Source organism: Chelonia mydas, chromosome 13, assembly GCF_015237465.2.
Source record: "Chelonia mydas isolate rCheMyd1 chromosome 13, rCheMyd1.pri.v2, whole genome shotgun sequence".
NCBI classification, from domain to species: domain Eukaryota; kingdom Metazoa; phylum Chordata; order Testudines; family Cheloniidae; genus Chelonia; species Chelonia mydas.
In genome coordinates this window covers 16,736,835-16,753,549 of record NC_051253.2, presented here as the reverse complement: position 1 = coordinate 16,753,549, position 16,715 = coordinate 16,736,835, and the positions used below count along the sequence as shown (strand labels likewise).

At 43.0% G+C, this 16,715-nt stretch overlaps 1 long non-coding RNA gene across 1 annotated transcript in view; it reads right to left on the bottom strand.

The window, feature by feature from the left end:
* Positions 1 to 5,809: 5,809 nt before the first annotated feature.
* The window catches only part of LOC119563651, a 28,650-nt gene continuing 17,744 nt past the window's right edge, over positions 5,810 to 16,715 (bottom strand). The window contains exons 2-4 of the long non-coding RNA XR_006285598.1: positions 14,439 to 14,642; positions 13,178 to 13,295; positions 5,810 to 6,557 (exon numbers count right to left, since the gene is read on the bottom strand). This is a non-coding gene — a long non-coding RNA (uncharacterized LOC119563651). The remainder of the gene's footprint in view (positions 6,558 to 13,177; positions 13,296 to 14,438; positions 14,643 to 16,715) is intronic.

Here is a 16,715-nt window from a genome sequence, read left to right as displayed (position 1 = left end):
CCTCCACCCACTCTGCAGAAGGAAGAGGGACCATCTGCAAAGTCCTTTCTAACTAAACTGCAGTACTGGAACCACTTGCAAACACCCAGCTGGTGTCCACAAACTAGTCTCAGTTTACACTGCAGAACTCAGGGAGTCCCTGAAAACACCCTTCTACTCACTCTGTAGCACTCTGGGAGTACTATAGATTGAAAACGGGGGGGGTGGGGGTGGGGGAGGGATCACTTTGCAGCACTTATCACTGAGCTACAGAGGCATCTGCTAAGTGCCCTCCACTCTCACTCCAGCATCCAGCGAGTCCCTATACAGTTCCCCCTACTCGTGCTGCAGCTCCTAGAGAGAGTCTACGCATTATCCCATGCTCACACTACAGCACTCAGGAATTACCTGCAATTTACCCACCCTTCCCAGTCCTACTGCAGTACCGAGGTACCCTCTGTCATTTCTCTTCTGTTCCCACTCACATTACAGCACCCAGGGAGCCTCTGAAAAGTATCCTTCTCTTCTTCCCCTCACATTTCTGCATGCACGTGTCCGCTCCTCTTGGCTTTTACACTGTTACGCCCATGGTATGTCTACAAACATATACAAACTATCCTTCTCTCCCACTCACACTACAGTGGCTGAAAATTACCCTCTCGCACTGCAGCATCTTCAAATTACCCTTCAATTCTACTCACACTATAGAAGTGTGCTCTTTGCCTTCGTATTACATTGGTTTGTGTAAACATGAAAATTAATCCAGAATAAAGTAGGATGTGAATTTAAAGCAGATTAACTATTAGCTATTCCTGATTACCTCCTTTCACTGTCTGGTCAGGGTCCAGGGATGCAATCCAGAGCAGTGAGGGGTTGTGCAAGGGTTGTGAGTTCAATCCTTGAGGGGGCTGTTAAGTTGATCTGGAACAAAAAATAGGGATTGGTCCTTCTTTGAGCAGGGGGTTGGACTAGATGATCTCCTGAGGTCCCTTCCAACCCTGATATTCTGTGATTCTGTGTCACCACTTGTCCTGCAACCCTGCATGCCTAACAGTGCTTTGCTGCTGAAGTGGAGCTCCCAGCCTCGGCCACTCACAATCAGTCTACAAGAATGCAGGTCACACCCTGAGTTTCTGTGTGCTCAACAGCCTGGTCCAGTAACTCTGACTTCAGCAGCCTGTCTACAGCCCCACAGCCTCATTCTGCCTTCTACCAGCCTTGGTAACAACTAGCAAGATGGCCCCAACACGCTCTCCGTCCCAAATTTCCCCCAAACCATGTGTTCTGAAGCATCCAGCTGTCTCCTGAACAGCTCAAAGAAATAATAAGATTCATTTCTCCCCAAGAGATAAAACCACATCTCAGCTTATTAACTTAAATGGGTAAATACACCCTTCCCTTTAAACACAGCACTGAGTTGGATTATAGTAAAATAAAACAAATTTATTAACAATAAGACATAGGTGGAGACAGTGTTGCTACATAAAAGGATTGAAGTTAGAAATAGTTACAAGCAGATAAAAATGAAAACACACATCTAAAAGTCTAATACTTAATCTAGCAAGATAAAGGCTTTGTTCAAGATGGTTTCTCTCACTAGTCATTCTTCTTCTCAGCCATGGCTGACTTTCCGTCAGTCAGGACCTTCCACAAAGCAAATGGGGTTGGTTTCCCTGGTCTTTGCAGATGAAAGATCTTTGCCTAAGCAAATTTCTCACCTATATTCAGTTCCAGAGAGTTCCGCTTCTCTCCTCCCCCCTTCTTTGAAGGATCCATCTTTCTCAGCTTGCAAGAGCTCTGGCCTCTTCTGTCTGTTTAGTGATGGATGCCCAAGATGGCTTCTCTCCTGGCTTATATCTTCCAAAGTTCAGTTCTTTCAAGAGGCAGGATGAACTCATGCTGTTCTTCCCTTTCTGTGAGCTTCCCATCCTGCTGTATGATTTCTGTGTAAATGGGGCTTCCATTGTTTCTCATTCCACCATGCTTAATTTACATAGGAGACAGGTAGATAGCTTTGACATTCCCACCTGTCTGGGCAGACTGTACAGCCTAATATCCATTGCTATACATAATTCCTTACATAATGTTATTACATACATTTCACAATTATATTAATCACCAATGTGTCATTAGCTTTCAGAAGAGACCTCATTCTTATAATACCATAACATTGTATACAATCAGTTGATTCAGTTGCTTATCACTTGAGATTCAGATCCCATATCTTTTTAGACCAGTGAACCTTTGAAATGGATTCTTCTGAGAGTTACCCCTCAAAGTAAAGTTTATTCAAGCAGTGAGGAAGACAACATGGAGTCTGTCGGTGAAGGAAGTTCCATGCTCTTTTTCTCCTCCTTGTGTTTGCTGAAATGCAAATTGATTTGTTTCCTGCCATCTTCTCCCCCTGCTGTCTTGATGGTCTGTCTACTGCTTATGTGTTAAAATGGACCTTCAATATCTTTGTCTGAATATTGGGCTTGTCGGAAAATCAAATACACATTCCTTTGATAGACCTGTTTAACAATTCCCCTGACATAAACAACAAGGAGTATGGTGGCACTTTAAAGACGACCAGATTTATTTGGGCATAAGCTTTCATGGGTAAAAAACCACTTCTTCAGATGCGTGAAGTGAAAATTACAGATACAAGCATAAATATACTGGCAAATGAAGAGAAGGGAGTTACCTTACAAGTTGAGAACCAATGATGACAAGGCCAATTCAATCAGGGTGGATGTATTCCACTCCCAATAATTGATGAGGAGATGTCAATACCAAGGGAGGGAAAATAGCTTTTGTAGTGAGCCAGCCACGCCCAGTCCCTATTCAAGTCCAAATTAATGGTGTTAAGTTTGCAAATGAATTGCATTTCTGCAGTTTCTCTTTGAAGTCTGTTTTTGAAGGTTTTTTTGTTGCAGGATGGCTACTTTTAAATCTGTTATTGAATATCCAGAGAGATTGAAGTATTCTCCTACTGGCTTTCATATGTTACCATTCCTGATGTCTGATTTGTGTCTATTTTTTCTTTTACATAGAGACTGTCCGGTTTGGCCAATGTACATGGCAGAGGGGCATTGTTGGCATATGATGGCATATAACATATTAGTACAGGAGTTCTCAAACTGGAAGTCGGGACCCCTCAGGGGGACGCAAGGTTATTACATGGGGGGTCGTGAGCTGTCAGCCTCCACCCCAAACCCCGCTTTGCCTCCAGCATTTATAATGGTGTTAAATATATAAAAAAGGGTTTTTAATTTTGCTGGGTTTAAAGGTTTATAAATCAACAAATATTTTGCCAGTTTATCTTCTAAGTCGGCTATTGTGTGGACATTGGCTATTGCTTGTTCTGTCCATGGGCTGTGGCCAAATTTCTGCAAGATTTGTTTAAAAGGAGTGATCTCTTGCACACCCGGCAGCTTTTTTAGTTCTGCCTGAGTATTCTCCTTACGGGACTCTTTTCATCTGAACATTTTGGATCCAAGGTATTTGGTTGTTATTTCTAATTACCTTAATTAAGATATTATGTTTGCCTGTGCCAGTGCCGGGGCTTATTATCTTAACCCGCTCTGGCCCAGAGGGAGAAACGCTAAGTCCCCCTCTGTATTGCTTGGCCTTCTACCACCGAGAGTTCATACACCAAATCTAAAAATCCCTCCCGGGGCAGAGCGAGAAACCCTAAGTTCTCCTCTTATGCTCAGTCTTGCTACGGCCGAGGGTGTATGCACCTATGGTTTTTATAGTTTTCCCTGACAGATGGGTCGGAGCGAGGACTCTCATCCTTCCCCTATTGCCCGGCACTTCTACGACCGGGGGTATACCCACCTCCAATTATTTCCCCCCAGCAGTCGGGGTGGAGGGAGGGATGCTAAACCTCTCTCCTGTCTCTCAGCCCTTCTATGACCGAGGGTGTGTATACCTCTTAATCATATAAATTCTCAATTCATAAAATACCAACAGTGAATACAATATTAACCACACCTGGTTCCCTTTTCACTGCCCGGTATCTCTATGACCAGGGGTGTGCACACCTGAATGATCAATCACTTAGCAGTATTGTCAATAATTACAGCATATATATTCTTCCCCCTTTGGCAATTTTCCACCAAAAATGTTATACTTATAAGAAGCACACGGGATCTTCATAGGGAAGAAGGTAGCACGCCGCATTTATTGAGAATACAACAGTTAGCATATGCTTTTCAATCTCTCTCTCTCACACACACACACACACACACACACACACACACAGGGTCCTGCCAGTTGATGTTTATAGTTACCAGTCCAGAGTCTGGATCAATCTAGTGGCCAGCCAGATCGGTTGCAGAGGGGAGCAGGGCTCTGTCAGTCGCGATCCGATGCTCCTGGAGTGTGGCAAGATGAACCCAAAGTCCCATGCCAAAGCATCTTGTTCTTATAGTCCTTTTTCTCTGTTGAAGTCTATAGATTTTGCTGTGTCAGTTTCTGACCGGTTACTCCTTGATTGGTGTTAACATTCCAAAACACCTCTGAGAGGGTCATCCTGTCCTGGTTTCAATTGAATTAATTGTCTTTAGGGGTGCCAGCCTTCACCTCAGGGTTGTCAATTTGCCCTTCCTCAATCATGGATACGTGTTGATGGTTCTTTGGCGTCAACAAATCTCGATAACTGTCTTCGCTCCTCCTTTCTTGACCATCTGGTTAACGATGGCCTTCACACCTTATCTTTTCTTGATGCATGCATTCCTCATTCACACAAGCAGTCTCTTACAGAGACCAAACAGTCTTTTACAGAGACTTTGAGAATACAAACAGTAGTATTTTATATTGCGCAAAAAGGCATTGCAAATTAAACCTTGCTAAGTTTTACAATCAATAACCAAGACAATTTACATTGAGACCCAGGCCTTCAGTGTTCCTCTAATCTACTTAACATAGACACAATACAGAATCCTGTCTCTTACTAACTAAACCTTAAAACAAAGAACTAAAGAGGGGACAATTTGTAATGCATATGGGAAAACAGAATCTCATAGTCCCAGAGGGTCATTCCTTTCTGCTATTCAAATGGGGTGACTAGCAGGATGAAATCAAATTATACATCAATTCCTATAGTATAATTCTAAAATTCTGCCCCTACAGTGCTGAGTATTTGCTTCAGGTTGGAGGGCTGTCTGTAAGCGAGGACTGGCCTGTCTCCCAAGGTCTGTGAGAGTGAGGGATCATTTTCCAGGATAGGTTGTAGATTGTTGATGATGTGCTGGAGAGATTTTAGCTGGGGGTTATACCTGATGGCCAGTGGTGTTCTGTTATTTTCCTTGTTGGGTCTGTCCTGTAGTAGGTGACTTCTAGGTACCCGTCTTACTCTATCTGTTTCCTCACTTCTCCAGGTGGTATTGTAGTTTTAAGAATGCTTGATAAAGATCTTGTAGGTGTTTGTCTCTGTCTGAGGGACTGGAGCAAATATGGTTGTATCTTAGAACTTGGCGGTAGACGATAGATTGTGTGATGTGTCCTGGATGGAAGCTGGAGGCATGTAGGTAAGAATAGCAGTCCGTAGGTTTCCGGTATAGGGTGGTGTTTATGTGACCATCACTTATTTGCACTGTAGTGTCCAGGAAGTGGATCTCTTGTGTGGACTGGTCCAGGCTGAGGTTGATGGTGGGGTGGAAATTGTTGAAATCCAGGTGGAATTCTTCCCTTGGTATTGACACCTCCTCATCAATTATTGGGAGTGGATCACATCCACCCTGATTGAATTGGCCTTGTCATCACTGGTTCTCCACTTGTAAGGTAACTTCCTTCTCTTCATGTGCCAGTATATTTATGCTTGTATTTGTAATTTTCACTCCATGCATCTGAAGAAGTGGTTTTTACCCACGAAAGCTTATGCCCAAATAAATCTGTTAGTCTTTGAGGTGCCACCAGACTCCTCATTGTTTTTGTGGATACAGACTAACATGGCTAACCCTCTGATACCCCTTGTCCACTGACATACCATACTTCAGTCAAAATTCCAGCATATATTCATAATTCTTAATACACATAATGTATATACATCACAAAAGAACATTAATTATCAGTGAGTTAGTTTTCAAATGATACCTCAGAAGGCATATTCTGTCAAATATTATTACAATAGTGTGCAGGGTGTGAAAGCAAGGGTGCTTAGTGGCATGTCACCATATAAAAGCATCCACACTAATCAGGAATAACTATTATAAATCCCCATGTAAACAAGCACTTCATGGCATCCAGGGAGCATCCAGATTTGGGGGTGGGGGAAAGGGCACTACATGAGAAAAAGAGAAAAGACCCCTTCTACACTACATATAGCTGGGCTAGGGGACTAGGTTACAACACAGATAAACACTAAGTTGCAGAGTGGATTGGACCTAAATCATAAAACTGTTCAGGTTGCAAATGGATTCCTTGATTAGTTTATGTGTGTGTGCTCTGTGCAATTCATACTTCATTGAGAAAAATGGGGATCAGGGGAGCAGCATTCTCAGCTCAGAGAGTGAATGGAAGGGACAAGTCATATCTTTAGTTTGTGTGGAGATGTTTTTCTGCAAGGCTGGGTTAACAGGCTAACAGCACATCTGAAAAAGGGAACAGATTAGGGTACCCATAACAAACATAAAATAGACAGGCAATTGATGTGAGTCTTCTGGAAAAATGTGCTGGATGTGTTCATCAGGTGGTGTCTGTTAGGCTGTTTATTAAGGTTCTCCCTTCATTGTAGTAGCACCAATGGAGGTTCTCTACTGGGAGCAATGGTAGGAGTTCCATAGTATATGAAGCACTGGTGCTTTTATTAATGCGTTATCTAGCCCACAGTGCCTGTATTACAGCCATAGTGGAGCTGCACAGGAGCTAAACCAAGAACGGAGACAGTGGTCACAGCAGGTTACATGCCATTGTTGTCTTGAGCAGGTGTGGTAATAAAGTTATTATTTATTTAGTCTGTATGACAGGAGCTCCTAGGAAGCCCACTCAAGGATCAGGGTCCCCTTATGCTAGGTGCTGTACAGACAAATACCAGAGAAAACAGTCCCTGTCCCAGAAGGCTAACGATCTAGGTGTCAGACAGGATGCGATAGGTGGATGAAAAAGACAAACAGGCAAGGGAGTGTGGGAGGATAAGGTAAAAATAATTTCATAGAAAAATGGAAGTTTTTAATCAAAACGGAATGGAAAATTGAACTCATTTTCCTAGTGTAGACCAGACCCCAGAGGGGCCTTCAGGTCAGGGCTGGGGCACATGGGTAAGTCAGTGTAAGGAAGCTGGCATTACTATTGCCCATGCTACACTTGTTGTGAGGATCAACAGGGGCCTTTAGTCTCCAGGGCTATCAATCAAGCACTAAATTCCATAAAAAAAAATATCAACCCAGAGGCCCAAATCCCACCCCAATTTAAAAGTCTGAAACAGCAAGGTATTAGACAATTCATTCCAGCTGAGCTTAGAAAAAAACTATATAAACTCTCATCTAGTCAGCACTTTCAAAACATCCTTTGTCTAATTCCTGGAGCAGAACAGAGTGAGCCCCGCCAACCAGGTGAATCATGTGCCAGAGCCTGAGAACAAATCTGGGACCTCTTTCCTGTTACTGTATTTCCTTACTTTCTTGCCAGGTCCAGATGAGCCTGGGGAAAGGTCAAAAGTGATACACTGTTGCCACCAATTTTCTGGCCTGCATATATGTTTAATTGGGAAAGAAACAGCCAGTAGGAGAAGAAACAACAGCTGTAGTAGGGTTGGTCAGACACTGATGTTGTCACCAAAGCCCAGCTGCTTATTACAGATTTCACTCTGGACATTCTTTCCTTTCTGCTGATTGGCTATTTCCTTGAGCTCCCTCTTGCCCTAACCTTTCCAGTCTATTCACTTCCCAGTCTATTCAGTCAACCCTGCCCTCCATTTCTTTAGGCCTTCTTCAATGTCCCTTCTCCTGCCCTTTGCCTGTGTGGTTAGCTAATCCTACCTCCCCCCAACAAAACTCCATCCAAATAATTCGAAAAAGAATGAAGCCAACCAACAAAAACATGATGACACAAACATGATGTTTGCAAACTGTCACACTGATTACCCGGCTTGTATGTTACACACTGTCTAATTAGACTGTAACCTCTTTGGGGCAGTGACAGTCTCTCAGGGCTTGTCTACACTTAAAAAGTTTTACCAGAACCACTACGTTGGGTAAGGGTGTAATTTTTTTTGCCAGCATAGCGATGCTGGTAAAAGCCCTAGTGTAAATATATTTATACCAGTATAAAAGTGCCTTATACTGATATAGCTCTTCTCATTTAGGCTATGCCTACACTACAGACTTCTGCTGGCATAGCAGTGTTGTTCTGGGGCATGAAGAGGTGTGATCTCTGACTGACATAGCTGTGCTGGCAGAAGCCCCTAATGTAGATGTAGTTACATCAGCAAAGCTGTGCTTTTATGCCTGGTATAGCTTGTTTTGCTCATGAGGGGTAGATTTACTACATGCAGTTTTGCAGCTGTAGGCAGGAATGCTTTGTCAATATAGTACCCTGGTATTCCTATACCGGTCATTTGTTTCTAGTGCAGAGATGGCCTTCCTGAGCCAGAATAAACTATACTAGTATAAGCACTTTTATACCACATAACTGCATCCACACAAGGGGGTGGAATCTGGCACTTTAACTATATCGGTATTGTAAGAATAGCAGAACGTTTAAGTGTAGGCAAGCCTTTATTCAGTCCTGATCTCAGGTGGAGTTCCTGGGGTGACAGGAATACAAATAAATACAAAATAAATAAAAACAATTATATTTAGTCTGGTGAATTCCACACTAAGAATAACCCTATGAGTCACAAACTAATCTGTAAATTGACAATAATAATCTTTACCTTTCCTTTGAGAAACCTGGTTGGAAGCTATAATATAAATTGAAAGTATTTACTGATTGTAATTATGTCTCTTGCCCCTCTCAATGTTTATGACTCAGTGCTGCTAAGACCCCATCAGTGATATAGGCCTGTCCTGCAGTGCTGCTGTTCCTCCACTTTGCTCTGTCTTTCTCTGCTCTTACACTGCACATAATAGGAGGAGCAGTGGTGCAAGGCTGTTCAGCGAGTGCTTATGAAGGACAGCCACCAGCAGCACACTCAAAATACTCTAAGGAGAGGGGGCAGCACTCCATGAAGAGGGGGAGAAGCACATTACAAGGTACACAGTGCCCTTAATCTGTTCCTTTTATTTTGTTGCTTGATAGATGGAAAGGGGAAGGCAGAAAGCAGGAGTGTTCTGGTGATACGGAAATGAGAAGGAAAGGTGAAGAGCAAGTGCAGAGACGGGGACAGAAAAGGGGTTGTGGAGGAATGGAGAAGGAGGAAGGCAGAGAGATGAGGGAGTTTCACCTAGGTGAAGCAGAGAGGATACGAATTTTAATGTCCAGTGAGCAAGACATCCTGCTGGCAGCCCTGCCTCCCTCTCCTACGCTCTGCTGCTCCCACTCAATTCCTCTTGCATTGTGATTTCCCCTTCTTCAGCTCTGCATCTTTTGGGGCAACAGTAGGACATTTCCTGCTATTTAGCAGAGCTTGGAGAATTGTCAGCTAGAAAGAGCTGACATCTCAGAGGTGGTGAATGCTGGAGGAAATGGGGAAAGGCTAGGACTTCAGGGTCCAAGGAGAAGGGCCCTTTGTTTCTTTGCTCTTCCTCAGATACCTCTGCAGTGGTTCTCCAACTGTGGGTTGGGACCCCAAAGTGGGTTGTGACCCCATTTTAATGGGGTTGCCAAGGCTGGCTTAGACTTGATGCCCGGGCCCCACCACCTGGGGCTGAATCCGAAGCACGAGGGCTTCAGCTTCTGCCCCACCCACCCAGGGCAGTGGGGCTCAGGTGGGCTCAAGCTTCGGTCCCCCTTCTGAGGTCATATAGTAATTTTTGTTGTCCGAAGGGAGTCATGGTGCAATGAAGTTTGAGAAACCCTACTTTACGGGGAGCTGCTACGCTTGTCTCTCATCTTGCACCTGTGTCTGTTCCAGGCCAGCTTAGCAATCTTATGTCTGCCAGGTAGGTGCAGATTCTGCAGGTAGCCCTGGGTAGCCTCATCTTCTGCAGGAAGTCCTGATGTCTTTTTTCAATTGGATCACTGCCTGCCGAAACAGACGCTGTCTGTCCTTATCAAAATAAATAGCATCCCTGCTTAATAGCCTTGTTTGATTGTAAAAACAACATGCCACAAGGACTTTTCGTTGTTTTTGCTGATACAGACTAACACGGCTACCACTCTGAAACTTGTCTGATTGTGTGCACCTAGCCCACAGTGGATGGGGTACTAGCTAGTTTGGTGGTAATAGCCCTGAACAAACAGCCCTTAATGTACTCTATTGTGTCAGTAAACACACAGGTTTAATTATAAACTGGTGAATGTAGAGTGCAAATCCAGAACAGATTGACATTTTGGAGCATGAGGAAGCAGCTAGCAGCATAGAACTATACAGAGGTGAACTCGGCACAATATTCCCACATGTTGCCTCTCGTAAATGTGTAAGAAAGTGCAATCATTTATGAATAAAAGACAATGCAATGAAAGGGATAACAAATTTGCCTTTTGACTTTGTCAGTCAGTTCCACAAACTGCATACAAATATATTGACTTGTTACAGTCCAGATTTGAAGGCTGTATAATTGAGGCTGTAGACTGCATGTACAGGGATAGAAAAGATAAGGAACAAAAATAAAGTTTGTAGACAACATAGACAAGAGTTAGGGGCACAATTTTCAGAACTGCACCTACACAATTGCTCATGAAAAAGTGTGAGCGTGACCAAACATGGGACTTCTGCAGTTTTTTACTCTGTTGTGCTAAATGCAGGCAAATGACAGTTTAGATTTCTCACTGGATGTTTACCTGCACAGTAACCATCACTATATGCACACAACTGCAACAATTGCCAATGCAAATTAGTCATGCAATTGTGCAAGCATATTTTTTCATGGGTAATTCTTAGAATTTGGGGCTAAAAGTTTGAAAGCCAAATTGCAATACAGTAACTCTGCTAACTCATGTGAAAACTACAAACTGCTTTAGCTTCACTAGAATTTGACCTCAAGTAAGTTACCTCAAGTAAGCAACATTAAGTTAAGAACACACATTTTTTTCCTAATAAAGACAAGGACATTGAGGAGAATCTGACACCATGTGAAATTTTATAAAAGTCAATTGGGACTATTTGCAAAGTAAGGTGCTACCAAACATGAGTAAGGATAGCATAGTGTGGCCATAAAGAAATAGAAGAAAAAAGGTAGAATTCTCAGAGCACTCCTTCACCCCTGTAAAAAAATTAACAGCACTTTTTGGAAGTACTCATTAAATGACAGTCCAATCTCTGATCAGCTGGAAATTTATCAAAGTCTGCCTCTGACTGTTTCTACAGACCCCTAGCATGGAACTGGTACCCAGATTAGGGGGATGATATTTGTTCTGCCAGCTTCTACAAATTACAGAATGGTGCCAGGACATTAAAAGTCCAGCTATCATTTTATGAGTTTTACCAATATCTTTGTAGAGCCTGGCACTTTCAATTCAGGTGTCAAAGAGGAGACTAACTAGTGGTCCAATTCTGTGCGTGTAGAGAGCACTTCCCCTGTAAGGCTGGTGTTGGTCATTATCTCTCAGCCTCAGACCCTTTGTTATTCAGTACTAGTTAGTTTGCACTTTCATTTTCCCTGCAGTTCTTCCTATGTTCGCTCTCAAATATTGTATTTAAGAGATATAGTAGGTGATAATAGCTGTGCCATGCAGGGAGTGATTGAGAGTTACAGCTGATTACTTTATTTTGCAACCTCAGTCAAAAAAACTTAATGATTTTTTCCCATTTTTCAAATACTCAGTTTTGCAACATATAGGTCTGATCATGCTCCATTTAAAGTCAGTGGGAGTATTATAATTGGCTTCAGTAGCAGGAGGATTGGCCCATAAGGATATGTGTGTGGTAGCAATGTATACATTTTAAACCAACACACCCACATATACACACAGTGCACAGCATAAATACATAGCATATGGCTCTTCATGCAGGACCATTGAAAAATAATTATTGATGCAGCCATGAATCTAACTTTACAAGTTTTATAAAAGACACAACAGGGTGTGTGCTTAATTTCATAATAAGATCACACGTAGGTAGCATGAGACTAAAGGCTGGGTATGGACTACCACTTAGGTGTACTGCTAATTTATTTAATGTTCTTGTGTCTGGAGTAATAGTTAAGACACTGGAAGCACGTAAGTATTTATTAAGATGTTTTAATAATTCAACAGCAAGAACATCAGAGTTGAAATGCTCTCTTTGCAGGAGGAACTGGTTCAGACCTGTTTTCTGACTACTCCACCTGCTAAGCTTTCTACCGAGACTATTAAGGCCCTGATCCTGATGGAATTTATGCACGTGCTTAATTTCAAGAATGTGAGCCATCCCACTGAAGTCAATGGGATTAGTCACATGTGTAAATTTAAGGTGCCTTTGAAAGATCAGGACTGACATCAACAGAAGAGAGACAAGGTGGGTGAGGTAATATCTTTTACTGTACCAACTTGTGTTGGTGAAAGAGACAAGCTTTCAAGCTATGCAGAACTCTTCTTCAGGTCTGGCAGAAATGGGCATTGGTTAATTGATGACTCTTATACCATGTACTTCCCAAGGAGTGTCAGAGAGCTGGCTTTTTCTGAGTTGCCACGGGTGTCACATTCCACCCCTTTCCCCCCCCAAGACGACAATACTAGTCAAAATGTTTTGAAAGAGACACATTTTCACCTGGAAGTAATTAGCTGTGGAATGATAGGTCAAAATATTAAGAGTTTGTTGCTGACCTTTTCAAAAGGTTGAGGTGCTTTCTCTGAGTATGTCTACACAGCAAAAAACAAAATAAAAACAAAAACAAAAAAACCCGTGGCAGCGCGTCTACAGACTTGGGCTCAAACTATGGCACTAAAAGAGCTGTGTAGACATTCAGGCTTGGGCTGGAGCTTGGGCTCTGAAATCCACCTACCTTCTTGGGCTTCAGAGCCTGAGCTCGAATGTCTACACGGCTATTTTTTGGCATCTGCAGACCTGGACTCTAAGACTCACTGAGGCAGGGGTTTTTTTTGCTGTGAAAACATATCAGTACTGCCTGTCTCTGATGGTGTTAGCCCCTCTCTGGATACTGCTAATTTATCCCTACAAGAGATGACTTACCCTGAAGCTCATAAAAATGCCTCAGAGGAGCAAAATCTCTTGTCTGTGGAATGCATCAGATTGTACCAGATGGCAGGTATTTTCAAACATTTTCCAAGGGAAAACACTCCAAGCTCTCCTAGATAGTGGATAAAGGAAATCCAGTGGTTATAGTTTATTTGGATTTTCAAAAAGCATTTGACAAAGTCCCTCACAAGAAGCTATTAAATAACAAAGTGGTCATAGCATGAGAAGTAATGTACTGTCATTGATTTGAAACTGGCTAATAGAAAAAGAAAGATTAGGAAAAATGGTCAATTTTCAACATGGCAAAAGCTTAACAGTGGAGTGCCAGATGGTTCTGTACTAGGAGTAGTGTTGTTTAATATATTTATTAATGATCTCTGAAAGGGGGTGTAGTGGGGTGATTACCCACTCCAGCCCTGGGAGAGAGCTGGGGCTTTTGTGGGGAAAAGCCCAGGCTGATTAAGGGAGCAGCTGCAGCTGTGGCCAGTTCAGTCAGGCCCAGCTAGCCCGTATAAGAGGCTGTGAGGGAGCGGGGCCTGGCTGTAAGGTACTGAGCAGGACACTGAGATTGGAGCAGGGCTGGGGAAGGGCCAGAGGAGCTGAGAGCTCCAGCCTGGAAAGCCTCAGGCTGCAGGCTGAATAGGTGCAGGGGGACAGCCCATGGGTATGCAGAGGCAGCAGGTCCAAAACCCCCTTGCCTGTGATGAGTGGCGTATACACTGCAGTCAGCCCCTGATATAAGGGGCTAAGTGGGGACTGGCAGTAGCCCAGACTGAGGTGAGGTGGGGTTAGAGGGTGGGGGTTCCCCTGGGTGGGGTGACCCAGAACCTGAGAGTTTGGGGGTACTGCTGGGGGGGTGGCACCCCAGGAAAGGAGCTCTGGGTCCTGGGAGGGACATGGGGGCTGGCGGTAAGGTGGATCACCGGCCTGCAGAGGGCGCTCCAGTGGCTGGGCAAGTTAATTCCCGATGACTACCAGCAGGAGGTGCTGCTGGGTAAATCTGAACCTTTACAGGGGGTGAACAGTAAGGTGGCAAAAACTACAAGTGACACAAAATTCCTTAGGTTAGTGAAGCCTATGAAAGATTGTGAGGAACTTCAGAGGGACCTCACACAGCTAGGTGAATAGGCAACACAGTGGTAGATAACACTCAGGCCTGGTCTACACTGGTGGGGGCGGGGGGCATCGACCTAAGTTATGCAACTTCAGCTACATGAATAACATAGCTGAAGTCCACATACTTAGATCCACTTACTGCAGTAGGTCGACAGCTGATGCTCCTCCGTCGACTCTGCCTGTGCCTCTCACTCCAGTGGCATACCGGAGTCGACAGGCGAGCACTCGGCAGTTGATTTATCGCATCTTCACTAGACGGGATAAATTGACCCCCGCTGGATCGATCGCTCCGGAGCTAAGTGTAGACATGCCCTCAGTGTTGAACCATGTAAGTCAATGTACACTGGAAGGAAAAAATTTGGACAACTCAGATTGCTGCTGGATTTTAAATTAACAACTTGGAATAAGACCAGAGGTGAAATTCTGGAACCATTGAACTCAATGGCAAAACTCCCATTTACTGGTAATTTCAGGATTTCACCATACCCTGTAAGTATGACAAGCTTAATGGAAACCTCTGCTTGGTAAGCAGTGGAAGTCAAAAATAGCAAAGTGTTGGAGTGTATAAAAAATGTGATTGAAAAATAATCGTGTCAATATTAAAATGCCATTATATAAATCAATGATATGCCCTCACCTAGAATGCTCCATTCCTGTCAACCTAGCTAAATATACATGCACATATATAGCAAAAAATAGAAATGGTCCAAAGATAGGCAATAGAAACTGTTAGAGACATGAAAAGATTGGACCTCTTTAGTTTAAAGAGGAGATGAATAAGAGGGGACATGATAGAAGTAAACAATATAATGAATTGAATAGACCTAATAAATCAGGCACTCCTATTTACCTTCTCATAATATATGACCAAGAGGCTATTCTGGGGGAATAAGTTAATTTGTGGAGCTCTTAGTTTCAAAGAGCTTTGTAGGATTTAAAAAAAGTTTAGACATTTGTATGGATAATGAGAATATTCACTGTTACATTAGATAAGATTTTTTTTAAAAATATGGGATATAAATCCTTCATGGCACAGATTACACACTAACTTCTATAGCTGTCTATTAAGAGGCTCTTAACATCTTTCTCTGAAGCACCTGGTTTTGGCTAGTGATAGAGAGAGGTTATTAGACTAAATGTACCACTGGTCTGATCTGATATGGTAATTCCTATATTTCAATAAGTTTTTCACTCCCGTCCACAGCTGAACTCTGATTTATTCTATTAATATACTCCTACTTCTCAGGAGCAAAGTATAGACATTTCCTTCCTTGGCTATGATTATAGGAAAGTGGTTTTATTTAATTGGAAAGGCAAATAACTAGACTCTGTGGACACCCATGTCTTGTCCCTGTGAGATCATTCACCTCTGAAGCAAGGCGTTAAATACAGGCTAGTGGGGGAAATATTTGTGGAAGGGAGTCTTTTGTTTAACTGTTGGCAGCATATCACTTCCCATATCAGAACAGTCTCAAACTATGTGGGAATTGGAATCCAATTCTGAATTTCACACCTCAGGCTTGTCTTTAGATGTAACCAAGCTCCTGCACCCCTTGTGTTGAAGTGAATTCACTTTCATCTTGTCTCCTTAACTCTGTCCTCATAGTCTTTATTCATGTAACTAAACTCCCCACTTGCCACACAGAAGGTATAGTGTCAAGAATAGGGGCTGGGAATAAAAATGGTCTGAAACTTAGGAAGTGGCCCACAGCACCAAAAAGTGAGAACCATGTCATTTAGCGCTTCAAATGGAAATAATGATTAAAATGCAATTTCCTCTTATCTTAGCCTGCAGGCTGTTTTTGCTGAGCTGGGATGGTTAAACTAGATTCCTCAGTTTTATTTCTAATCACTTTCACTTTGCAGTTCTCAAGCCCTTTAGTGCAACATGACAGAAGCTGGACTGAAAAAACACAGCAGGGAAACGTCTACATTTAAATATTTTTATTTGAATTTAAAAACCAAAACATTTCTGGTAATATTTGGTTTGTTTTTTTTAATAACCCCTGATCCTGAGCTGAGCTGTGGCCACTTTGCACAACTCCACAGGCACAAAGTGACTCTAAAGCCATTACAGACAGCCTTAGGGAGATCACTCCAGCATAGATGGATCCTCCACAGGTTTACACAGTTTCTATTGTTTTATGATTAGTAGTATTGCATTGATGCCTAAGAGCCACAGTCACAGACCAGGGCCCTATTGCGCTAGGTGGTGTACAAACTCGTAACACACCACTCTTCCCCCACCTTTACATACAATGTAGAGGATGCGGCCAAAGGCAAAGAGGTATGGCTGGGCCACCCTTACACCCACCTGACCACTATCTTTGGTCATCTGGCACAAATTAGAGCGGAGTTTAGGTGAACAGCTGGCCCAGGACCAGAGGAGTACAAAGGTGACATAAAGCCACTTTGC